Consider the following 14,254-nt stretch of genomic DNA (forward strand, 5'->3'; position numbering starts at 1 on the left):
AATAGTATCATTACTATTATTTCTATTACTATATAATACTATCATTACTACTATTTCTATTACTATATAATAGTATCATTACTACTATTTCTTTTACTATATAATAGTATCATTACTTCTATTTATATTACTATATAATGGTATCATTACTATTATTTCTATTACTATATAATAGTATCATTACTACTATTTCTATTACTATATAATAGTATCATTACTATTATATCTTTTACTATATAATTGTATCATTACTATTATTTCTATTACTATATAATAGTATCATTACTTTTATTTCTATTACTATATAATAGTATCATTACTACTATTTTTATTACTGTATAATAGTATCATTACTACTATTTATATTACTATATAATAGTATCATATCTATTATTTCTATTACTATATAATAGTATCATTACTATTATTTCTATTACTATATAATAGTATCATTACTACTATTTCTTTTACTATATAATAATATCATTACTACTATTTATATTACTATATATTAGTATCATTACTATTTTTTCAATTACTATATAATAGTATCATTACTACTATTTCTTTTACTATATAATAGTATCATTACTACTATTTCCATTACTATATAATAGTATCATTACTACTATTTCTATTACTATATAATAGTATCATTACTATTATTTCTATTACTATATAATAGTATCATTACTACTATATCTATTACTATATAATAGTATCATTACTACTATTTCTTTTACTATATAATAGTATCATTACTAATATTTATATTACTATATAATAGTATCATTACTATTATTTTTATTACTATATAATAGTATCATTACTATTATTTTAATTACTATATAATAGTATCATTACTACTATTTATATTACTATATAATAGTATCATTACTATTATTTATATTACTATATAATAGTATCATTACTATTATTTATATTACTATATAATAGTATCATTACTATTATTTTTATTACTATATAATAGTATCATTACTATTATTTCTATTACTATATAATAATATCATTACTACGATTTCTATTACTATATAATAGTATCATTACTATTATTTCTATTACTATATAATACTATCATTACTACTATTTCTATTACTATATAATAGTATCATTACTACTATTTTTATTACTGTATAATAGTATCATTACTACTATTTATATTACTATATAATAGTATCATATCTATTATTTCTATTACTATATAATAGTATCATTACTACTATTTCTTTTACTATATAATAATATCATTATTTCTATTTATATTACTATATATTAGTATCATTACTATTTTTTCAATTACTATATAATAGTATCATTACTACTATTTCTTTTACTATATAATAGTATCATTACTACTATTTCCATTACTATATAATAGTATCATTACTACTATTTCTATTACTATATAATAGTATCATTACTATTATTTCTATTACTATATAATAGTATCATTACTACTATATCTATTACTATATAATAGTATCATTACTACTATTTCTTTTACTATATAATAGTATCATTACTAATATTTATATTACTATATAATAGTATCATTACTATTATTTTTATTACTATATAATAGTATCATTACTATTATTTTTATTACTATATAATAGTATCATTACTACTATTTATATTACTATATAATAGTATCATTACTATTATTTATATTACTATATAATAGTATCATTACTATTATTTATATTACTATATAATAGTATCATTACTATTATTTTTATTACTATATAATAGTATCATTACTATTATTTTTATTACTATATAATAATATCATTACTACGATTTCTATTACTATATAATAGTATCATTACTATTATTTCTATTACTATATAATACTATCATTACTACTATTTCTATTACTATATAATAGTATCATTACTACTATTTTTATTACTATATAATAGTATCATTACTTCTATTTATATTACCATATAATAGTATCATTACTATTATTTCTATTACTATATAATAGTATCATTACTACTATTTATATTACTATATAATAGTATCATTACTATTATTTCTATTACTATATAATAGTATCATTACTTTTAATTCTTTTACTATATAATAGTATCATTACTACTATTTCTATTACTGTATAATAGTATCATTACTATTATTTCTATTACTATATAATAGTATCATTACTATTATTTCTATTACTATATAATAGTATCATTACTACTATTTCTATTACTGTATAATAGTATCATTACTATTATTTCTATTACTATATAATAGTATCATTACTATTTTTTCTATTACTATATAATAGTATCATTACTACTATTTCTTTTACTATATAATAGTATCATTACTATTATTTCTATTACTATATAATAGAATCATTACTTCTATTTATATTCCTATATAATAGTATCATTAATATTATTTCTATTACTATATAATAGCATCATTACTACTATTTCTTTTACTATATAATAGTATCATTACTACTATTTATATTACTATATAATAGTATCATTACTATTATTTCTATTACTATATAATAGTATCATTACTATTATTTATATTACTATATAATAGTATCATTACTCAACGCCCGATTCATGTTGGTTGCATATTATGTTATGTTGGTACGTTCTTTTTTGGGCGTGTTCTGTTGTTATGGCATCATTATCACAGGCATTACCCCCTCTTTTTCTGAGATAGTGTACTATCTTTATTGTTTTCATTGCACTATTCTCCTAGGCATTATCACTTCCTTTGATGGTACTGTATTATATGTCGTTCATCATGATAGTATATTTCGAAGCTAGCAAATATATGCAACCGGAGCATCTATTTGCTAGTCCAAATTATAATGTATCACGTTGGTATGTGCATGTATCTGTCTGTCACTTACACGTTTCAAACCTACACGACATAATTGCATTTAATGGGACAAAGTAGTAAATGGATAAACACTCATAAGCCCTCAAACTACTAAAAACATTGTAAAAAAGTTTGAGTCGAGGCACTCTTGGATACTAGTTAAAAAGCTTCTACTAACAAGTAACACAAGTAATAATCAGTGATTGCTCATTGAGAATAATCAATGGTGTTCACTGCAGTTCGGATAAGATCAAGTCTCATCAGATTGCCAACACTCCTCACCTTTTCAGTAAACTTTGTAAATATTTTGCGTTATCTCAACGGTCGTTACACTTAATTTTCAGCAACGACTGTTAATCTTCAGTAGAATTTTAATGACAATATCCCCCCCCTCGCCCCCAAGTTCCGCACTTTCGCACCCGTTCAGTTCTGGTGAATGCCATCGATCCTTGGTTTGTCCACCATCTTTCATTTTTCACAAAAACTGTTTGTGGTATAAATCAAAGTTGGTGCCACCACGTTTGTGAGTTTCCGTTTCAGTTGTAAGTTTATGGAAAGTTTGACGCATTACATTCTTTTTACTAGAGGGTTATCGCTTATCAAGTCCAAAGAACCACTCGATGATAATGATTAATGCGTGTCGGGTAAACTAAAGGACAACGAAGATATATATGGCGGAACTTGGATAGGGTTTGATTATTTAAGAGAACGGCTCAACAAGAACTTATTTTCATTAGCTTTGAAAATGACCATATTATAGTTAGATGGGAAGTAGTCTCGCGGTATTATGTTCCACAGGCGGACAGTTTAAGGATAGACACTTTAGAGGATGTGAAGCTCTCTTTACTAACAATTACTTAATTAAATCGGATACTATGCAGTACACATTCTTTTCAAACATAGAATACCGAGAAATTCTTATAAAATGATATAAAGCTGTCTCAGACAGCCATTGAGTATCGATATGCTGTACGATCGAAAGGTAATTCATAGGTCTGTTACCTTTTGTTTTGATATTAATTATAACAACTGAGTGATCGTTAGGGTCCAGCAAAGACAAGGGATGAGCATAATTTAGCACAAGTTGTCAGAAAAAGATCAAGAAGACTTACAAAATGCCTGTCAGCATCAGGTACGTAAGTAATTTTGTCAACAATCCGTGTTGGATCATAAGCAAAGGTTGGTTGGTTGCTTTTGTTTTACGGCATATCAACCCTTTTCATGTTATTTAATGCCAAATCTAGTGATTTTGAAGAATAATTTTTAATAGAGCATATTTGTTTTTTTTTTTCAAGTCGGTTTCTATTGAACCCATAGGTAGGACCCTAAGAAATACTACCAGTCCGGGTCTGAGTGGACCTAGGAGCAATGGCAATTAAAGGGTGGCTCTACACTCCACGAAACCCGAAAGCTGGGGCCTCATCATCGGATATAGTTTAAGGTCATATCTAGCAAAGGAGAAATCGTGACAAAACCCTTGATTCATCATATGTTTACTGACTATTTGACATTGTGAATATTAAAATCTCCAAAGATGTGAATGTTGCCAAAACTATGAGCAGACAGGGTATGGCAAATTTCCTCATAGAAACTCCTCTTTTTTTAGGGGGGAGGGGGCGATAGAGCATAAATCTATAGTGTTACTAAACATGTAAGTGCTAACCGGAAACACACATATGGAGATGTAACAGCTACATAGAAAGCAGTCCCTAATATTGGCAATGATTTCATATCCATGACGATCTTGACGGTCAGGATTTAATGTCATGTTCAAGTAACTTTCAATCATGAAATCATCTTACAAACAAAGACAGGCCAATGCCAGTTTCGCAGAGAAACAACATGTATTATTTCGTCTCTCTTTAATGCATTTCATGGAAGCTTGGAACGTAGGCCCTCTAATGTTAGAAAACGAGGCTTGGTAGTGGGGGTTTAGGTTGGAATTTAGTTTTACTTCTGGTTTTACGTTTATAGAGTGTACGTTTACTTGGCATGTTGAGGTTGGAAGATTTGTGGAAAGTATCAGTGGAGAGAAAGGGTAATAAAGAGAAATTGTTCTTTGAAGAACATTGAAGAATGAAAAGTCGTAGCCGTCCCGACCATTATGGCATATCGAGGGCTCATTGTAAACTAGTGCATAGTCTAGACACCATTCATCAAATGACAATACAGCAGCCTTAGTATTATGTATCTGCTGATAGTATAGCCCCCTGATGAATTTTCTTTATATGGTAGTCACGACTTATCATTTGATAATAATGGTTATGCGTAACAACGCCATAATTATCAGCCGTGGTGAAAATTGGGTACAATTTGATTATTTATACGGATGGTTAAACAGAACTTGTTTACATTGGACTTGGAGGCAGCAATGTTGTAGTTAGCCGGAAAGCAGGCGAGCAGACCAGCAGTTCTAGGAAAGAAGCTTTGGTCATAAAATATGCGTTTAGATTTAAGCATAGATAGAGAGTGGAGAAAATTACCGAGAGTAGTTGTAGCTAGTGTAGTGATCGGTAGTAGTAAAAATTGGGTAGAATTTGATTATTTATATTGACGGCCTAACAAGAACTTGTTTACATTGAACTTGAAAACGAACATGTTGTAGTCAACTGGAAAGCAGTCATGCGATATAAAATTTCACAAGTGGTAAGTTCTAGGAAACTCCAAGGTTCGAGTCATTAAACTATAACGTCAGACCAAGGTTTACCTCCGGCACCCTTATTAGCAATATGGTGACAAAAATCTAAGTGAATTACTCAAGTCACATTAAGATATTGCTCATCTGAGTAAACAGTTTTCTTCGCTCATAAAAAAGGAAGATTGAAAATCCAAATAAGGAAAGTGAAAGAGAGCTGCCGAAAATTCGTACACAATAATGATGATAATAACATTCCCTTAAAAATAATGTCTCTCAAGTTCAATATTAGGAAAAAAAAAATTTTTTATTCGTATTGTTTGGATTCTTCGGACTACTGTTCACATCTTGAGTGCTATTTTCACATTTAGCTGGACATACAAACATACATACTAACAAATATTGGCCATATATATATATATATATATATATATATATATATATATATATATATATATATATATATATATATATATATAGTGTGTCCCAGAAGAAGCTGATGGTTTAAAAAAATCATAACTTTCTTAATTTTGTATATATATTTTTTATTTTGTCAGATCATCTAGTGTAACCCTTCCAAGGTCATCACGAGTCGTTACACTACCGAGGAGCGGATATTTATTATAGAGTCGTATTTTCGGTTGAATGAGTCAATATCAGTAACTCAAAGAGAATTTCGACGAAACTTCAATACAAGAAATTCCCCTACTCCCAATGCCATAAAACCAGCCACAATAAATGCCCTTAAAAACAACATAGAGGAGAAAATTAGGCCCATAAGCCCTGAAATATAAAGTGATGTGCTGGGCAATGCCCTGCAGAGAGCATAAGAGTGTGAAAATGAAAATGGTGGACATCTGAGTAACATAATTTTTCATAACTAAAATTAGACCTTGTGAAAAACATATCCTAGATTAAGTTGTGTAAATAAAATCAAAATAAGTAGACTATGATATCTTACTATATCTCAAAATATCACGGAGAAGCTCATCTACCTACATATGAAAATTGGTAAGCATAACTTGAATATTGAGGAAGTTAATCAAATTTAAAATCGATCAGCTTCTTTTGGGACACCCTGTATGTATATATTTGGAGAGGGAGGGAGAGATAGATAGATAGAGAGAGAGAGAGAGAGAGAGAGAGAGAGAGAGAGAGAGAGAGAGAGGTTGCATATTGTTCATGTAATTGTGATATCTTGAATGAATTCAACTATTTATAATCTTCCCCATCACTACTGTGATGTTCCCACATAGGGAATGATATGCTCGCATATATTTTTTTAAATATAATTAAAAAAATAACATTATCTACGGAAATTTTCTTCGTATTATCACTATTCTCACTCTTGGTGTTATTTTCACAACGTTTCGGTCTATTTAACCTCCGACCTTCTTCAGGTGTATTTTGTTGAACTTGGGAATATTTTTGTTGTACCCGGGGAATCTGCACGGAATTGCGAACCAACCCCTTTATTTTATTTAAGGGGATAGCATGCTCTTGTCCTAAGTAATTTGAAATTGATTGAACTTTCAACCTCCAGAAAAATATAACTTACTTAATTCATCAAGAACTTTATCCATTACGTACTCTTGTGTGGCGTAGGTAATAAAGTATTCGGTAACGCGATACACCTAAAAAGGCCGAAGGTAACATCGACTGAAAAATTGTGCAAATGACATTCAAGACGCGAATAGTAGTCCGAAGAATCCAAATAATGCGGATTATCAAGCCTCATCATAAAAACCTAGAAATATGACTCTTTATTCTTTCGTAAAATTAATTACCACTGTCACTTAGATATTTTACAAATATATTTTTAAAAGAAGTATTCATAATAACTAGACTACCGTGACCCGTTGGGTCAGTTTATGTTATGGCTAGCTATGGAATAGTGAGTATATTTATTATGGCAAAAAATATGCGCGCTTGCGCGTACAACAATGACAACCACTTTTAACATAAGGAATTACATTGCTTAATATTCGAAAAACTACTTAGTTGCAGAAAATATAAATGCGATATTCGTTTTCAGCATACCCGAAAACTTTTAGAAGTTGTCATTTTAAAAGAAAACTGTTAAGGTGGAAAGCAAGTAAAACATTACCAAAACTTCTATTTGCATATTTGCTTAAAAAAGCTACATTTTATACAGTGTTGGTCATCCGTACCTTAAAATCTGACTGACGTCACTTTCACCGAAGAAGTGCGACTCTTAACGAAAGCATTTATCACGAGTCAACGGCTATAATTTTTACAGGTTTTTAACAAGCTTAAATATCTATTTTTTGCAAAATCTTCAAAGTATTAATAAGTTAGCAAGTAATTTTAACGCCTTTAAAGTGCAAATTACGGAATGTAATGCAATAAAAAGACTTAAAAATAGTTTAAATCATAAAAACTAAAGCAAATACGCAAGAAAAGTAACTGATATTGCCTTTGGTTACAGTTACAATAAGAAACGGGATTTATCGGTTAAATGGTTTTAATTCCTTCGTTTTTTTTTCTTAACCAATCAGTTAACTATGAGATGTCACTTTTATTGCCTTTGGTAACAGTTACTTATACGATTTTTTGCTATGCCCCATTTATAAAAAAAAGTTAGATGTTATGATGTGTTGATAGTTAGGTAGTTTATTTTTTATTAATACGGTTTCAACGACTGGGCAAGCTGAGCTCAGTAATTTTAACCTATATAAACTGTCACTTACAGAATATATAACAGACTTTATAATATATTCAATCGTAGACATATTTGTTTTGTTTTTGTTTGAAAACAATTTTAACTTGCACTGAAAAATACAAATAAAATTTGTAAAATGTCGATGAAAAAAAAGCAGAAGGGATTTAATTTTATTTTTATTTGCATTATTAAAATATTAAACGCGAAAAAAAATTGTCGATTAAAAAATCTTTCATGGTATTGTTTTTATTTTATTATGCATGCGCAGAACTTTTCAAACGGGAAACTGTAAACCACATGGACGGTTTCAACGCCCAAGCATGACGATTTGAGTTTTATAATATAATAGATTGTATAATTTATTCCTTTTATAATTTGATTTTAGAATGGTCAATCTAAATATTAGTAAAGTCGAAATTGTTTAGTTTAGCGACGTCAAATTAATCACGAATCCATCGGAAGATCTTATTTTTAATGTGTGTAAAGTAATAACGTATGCACGAACACAAAATGCTTTAGGCGAATCTGAACTGCCCAAATTTAGTGTTGTAAGTTCTTGAAATGTCAGTTGTAATAAAATAAAAAACATGAATTTGAATTCTAAAATAAATCTCCGTTTTATCCCAAACCCTAACCCTAACCCTAACGCTTTCGTCTTAACTAGATCAGTGACTCTCAACCTTTCAAATATAGCGACCTATTTTAGAACAAGCAACCAGAAAGTGATCCCAATCCTTAAAACATCTTCATTTTCTGTACAAAAATCTTCTATATATTGCAATTATGAGTTATAAATTATTTATCTGTGAAGTAACTATTACATTTTATTAATTCATGATTTTTTTCAAATTTATTCATAAAAAGTTCCAAAGCTGATACAAAATTGCAAATCAATTAAAAATTTTTCGAACGCACCGTCATGTAAAGTATGTTTATGGACTGAGCTTTATTTAGCAAGCAATTAATAATAAATTCAACTTAATTTTCTCTACACGCGCAGAATATGCAATTTGTCACAGAAGAAGAAGGCGACGATACTGACGAGCAAATCTACTTTTGCGCCTGTTATAGCAATCAAAGGGTGAATAACTCTAATGAAGAAAGTAAGAGTTATAGCTCTTTATAGATCTTTAGAAAAGACTAGAGAGTTCTAGGGAGAGAGAAAAGCATCATGGCGGACATTGTTTGACATTGAATATCGTTCTGTAATTAATATAAAGTTTTCTGCAGTGAATAATTGTATTTTAAAATACAATGAGCTTGCCTACTTGTTCTATGTTATCTAATAATTCCGACATCCCATTTCTCCGAACACAACAAAATTTGGCGACTAGATGAGATAAGATTAGATACCAAATCCTAAAAACAAACAAAAAAAACACATGCTGATAATGAAAAAAAAAAAAAAGAAAAAAAAGAAAAAAAAAAAAAAAAAAAGAAAGAAAAAACTGCGCCCGAGAAGTCTTTTCTGTACAAACGGGGAAAAAAATCTTTTGTTCAATAAACACAAAAAATATCTTTTCTCACAAAAAAAAAAAAAGAAAAAATACATTTTTCGACAATAACATTTTTTTGTGAACTCTTGAAAATTTTTTTTTCGAACAAACGGGACAAAAAAAAGAACACTTGTGCGCAAAAGAAAAAAAAAAAAATCGGAATTATTTACGTTATGGGTCCAAATCTATTATATGAAATATTTTTAAACCAGACAGCTGAACTTTTAAAAGCTCAAAACAATTTAATTGAAACTTTGACGGCAAAATTTCACTAACAAAAACCAATTTCTCTGGACAGCATAGCAAGTACATTAACGGAGTTTTCATCAATTCGGATTCAAAACAAACTTTTACTGCTTAGTATGGACGATTTCATGACAATTTCGCATCCATGGACGACGCATGGAATGTACGTTTACTACTTCGAAAGCTGGGCACGGTAGAATATGAAAGTTATTAAAACTTCGTCTTTCCAAAAAAAAAAAAAAAAAACATTTGAGGAGATGATAGCACAGTTATCAAACATTTTTGATGAGTCAGCATCTTTATTTTATATCCTCTACAATTGTTTAAAATTAAAGAAAAATGTCACAGATAATTTTGTCAAATATGCTGGAATTGTTAATCTACAATGCGAAAATCTCCGGCTGAAATCGCTGGCAAAAGATCAATTCAAATGCCTCATTTTCATCGTAGGTTTACAACTTCCAGAAAATGCGGGGGACACACACACACACACACACACACACACACACACACACACACACACACACACACACACACACACACACACACACACACACACACACACACGTCTACTGTCAATGGTTGATAAAGCCCATCGGTTTCAAACAACATCAAATCGATAAAAAAAAGTCCCTCACTGGAAATACAAAGAAGCCCCCAACACCATGTTGGTCATGTGGAGAGACGGACTATGCTTGTTTGTGCCCATTGAAAAGACACACTTGTCAAGATTGTTCATGTCTATGACACAAGGATGAATTTTATAGCAAAACTAACCACAACACTTCCAAGATAAATACTACACAACCAAGAGATAAAAACCACACAAAAAAACAAACAAAAACAACAACAAACAAAAAACGCCAGGACGTTTCCAGAAAGCCACATCAAATTAAATTTTTTGCCACTTTCAATGTAAATTTTGAAACTCGCAGAAAATATATACTTGCTGAGATAAACAACAAGCCAGTAAACTTCCCACTTCGGATATCCCTTTAATTTCATGTCCAACATGGGAGTTGTTGAGAAAACCAACTCTTAAGAAAACAACTCATGTTGCGTGTGGGAAACAAGATATTAGTGAGTTAAAATGCAATGTCTCTTTCAAAGGAAAAAAAATCAGGTATGTGCTATATTTCTGATGAATCAACTTTGAATCTTCTTGGTTTGGATTTTATTGAAGGACTTGATCATTTCAATGTTCTCCTAAAGTCAATTTCAATTCGTTCAATATTGATGTTGCAGTAGATGCTGAAACACATTTTAAGAAAATACTTGAACCAAAATTCAAGAATATTTTTCAAGAAGGACTTGGACGTTGTTCTAAAGTTAAGGACTTGGACGTTGTTAAAAGTGAAGGCAGATGAAAAGCCAATCTTCAGAATAAATCATCTGGTTCCATACGCAGATTTGGCTACAGTAAAAAAAAAATAGGTCCCCTACAACAAGAAAGAGTAATCCAACCTACATCCTATTGTCATTATGAAGAAGGTTAACGGCAAAGTACGTCTATGTGCGGATTTCAGCACAGGACTTAATTATAGACTGGAGACACCTGAGTATCCTCTACCTGTACCGGAAGATTTTTTCTCAAAAATCAATGGTGGAACTTGTTTTGACAAAACTGAACCAGATGCATATTTATAAATGCAAATTGATGAAGATTCCAAAAAATTTATTATTATTAACGCCCACAAGGGATTATTTCAGTTCAAATGCTTTCCATTTGGGGTCAAGTCAGTTCCAGCAATATTCCAACAAACTATGGATACAATGCCCACAAGATTGCCAAAAGTTTCCGCCTTCACTGATGATATTATCCTTACAGGAACTTCTGCATCGTCTTACGTGCTGGATCGAATTCAACAATATGAATTTCACTTCAGACCAAACAAATACAAATTCTTCCAAACTTCTGTGAAATACCTTGAATTCACATTTGACAAAAATAGTCGAAACCAGACCGGACAATATTCAGACAATAAAGCACATAGCATCTTCTAAGGATGTTGCAACACCACGATCCTTTTTGGGTCTTGTAAGCCATCATGATTCCTTCTAACCCGAATTGCATAAATTACGGGAACCTCTGAATAATCTTTTACAAAAAGATATAAAATGGAACTGGTCAAGCACACGCAAAGAATCATTTGTAAAAATCAAAACACTTCTTAGTTCTGATCTATTGCTGACACACTACATTCCATCATTCGACATTACTGTTGTGACGGAAGATTCAGACTATGGAGTTTGAGCAGTTATATCACATATTTTATTCTGATAGAAGCAAAAAAAGCCATTGCACACGTACCAAAGTCGTTAACGCATACTGAACGAAAGTCAAATTAAGAAAGAATCCCAAGCTATTGTTTATGCGGTAAAGAAATTCCACAGAAATTTCATATGAGCATCATTTTACTCTGATTACAAACCACCCGCCTTTAATAAGTATTTTTAGTTCCATGAAAACCGCTTACAAAGATGTGCAACTATGCTTTTAGATTACGACTTTTCTATAAACCAGGCAGCAAAAAGTAGTGGGAGGCAAAGTAATCGCTGCTATATCTGTGGTTGTCTCTGCACTTGCTTCCACTGTGAGATCGCTACCTGTCACTTCAGAGATGACCCAGGAGACTGCAGCCGCAGCGTCTTTATTTACGGAGAGGTCGACATTTTCATCTCACATGCTGACCAAAAACATGCACTGACCAGCCACTCCAACCATTTTTTCATAGAAGATTTTCTTTTCTCTTTGAAGAACGTGTTGTTATTCCAATCAAACTCCAGAACAAAGTTCTCAAGCAATTCCACTATGGACATCAAAGAATTAATCGGACAAAAGCCTTGGCACATAGCTATGTGTATTGGCCAAATATGGACAGGCAGTTAAAGGAACTTCTAAAAAGTTGTGTCAAATGTCAACTGGTTGTGAAGTTTCCACGGAAAACAACATTGCATGCATGACTTACCTAAGAAACCTCTTGGTCACGACTACACATGGACTTTGCATGACCAATTAATGGACAACATTACTTAATATTGGCTGATGCTTACAGTAACTGGCTAGAAGTCTTCCAGATGTACCATACTACCTCAAATGAAACCGTAAAGAAACTGCAATAAATTTTCAGCAGATTAGGCGTTAATGTAATCTTAGTTTCTGATAATGATACTGCATTTACCTCAGCAGAATTTTCTGACTTTTGTAAACAAAGCAGTATTCAGCGTCTAAGATCTCCACCTTCCCATCCACAATCAAATGGCCAAGACAAACGCTTTGTCGACACATTAAGGGAACACTCTTGAAGTTAAAAGGGGAAGGAACTACTCGAGAGACAATAAAAATATTTTTAAGTAGCTGAAATGTTACCCCAATTCTAAATTGCCCAAATGGAAAGTTTCCTACTAAAGCCTTGATGAACAGAAAAATATGTTTAACAATGGATACTATTCGTCCATCATCAAATAATCTTCCCAGAAGAAACAGGGCGATAGAAAACCAGTTCAATCGCCATCATGGAGAAAGTCACGTAAATTCCTACCAGGACAATCTGTATTGGCAAAAGACTACCGCAATGGAAAAGAAAAATGGATACAATGTCGCATAGTACGTCGTTCTGGTAATGTAATCTATGATGTGGATGTACAATCATCTATTTGGGCCAGACATGCAAATCAACTTCATCACTTATATCTTCCAAAAACACATGCAAATAACACAATAATTCAATTAAATATTTCACTGGATACATTTCAATTACCTCAAAGTGTTCAAGTAATATACAATAAATAAAGCAAGTCTGAGAATAAAGGTCTTACCCGAAGAATGCAACGATGCTGCAAATCAATTTCAACTCTATAAATAGACCCACATCAAACATCCCACAAGCATCATATTTCATAGGGGAAATAACTCTAATAAAGAAAGTAAAAGTTATCGCTCTTTATAGATCTTTAGAAAAGACTAGAGTTCTAGGGAGAGAGAAAAGCAACATGGCGGACATCTCTTGACATTGAATATCGTTCTGTAAATAATATAAAGTTTTCTACCGCGAATAAATTGTATTTAAAAATACAATGAGCTTGCCTACTTGTTCTATGTTATCTAATAATTCTGACATCCCATTTCTCCGAACACATCAGCACCCTTCTGGCATCAGAAAATATTACTTATATCAAATAGTAAACCGAAATCTCACCTTCGTATTAATATGTTTTTCACCGGGTTTTCTATAATATTCATATTCGGCTCAAAATCAAATAACGACTTTATAACACTGGAGTCGCGACCCACAGGTTGCGAACCACTGAACTCCA

This window comes from Euprymna scolopes, chromosome 5 (genome assembly GCF_053919585.1).
Source record: "Euprymna scolopes isolate OS-2025 chromosome 5, ASM5391958v1, whole genome shotgun sequence".
Lineage (NCBI taxonomy): Eukaryota > Metazoa > Mollusca > Cephalopoda > Sepiida > Sepiolidae > Euprymna > Euprymna scolopes.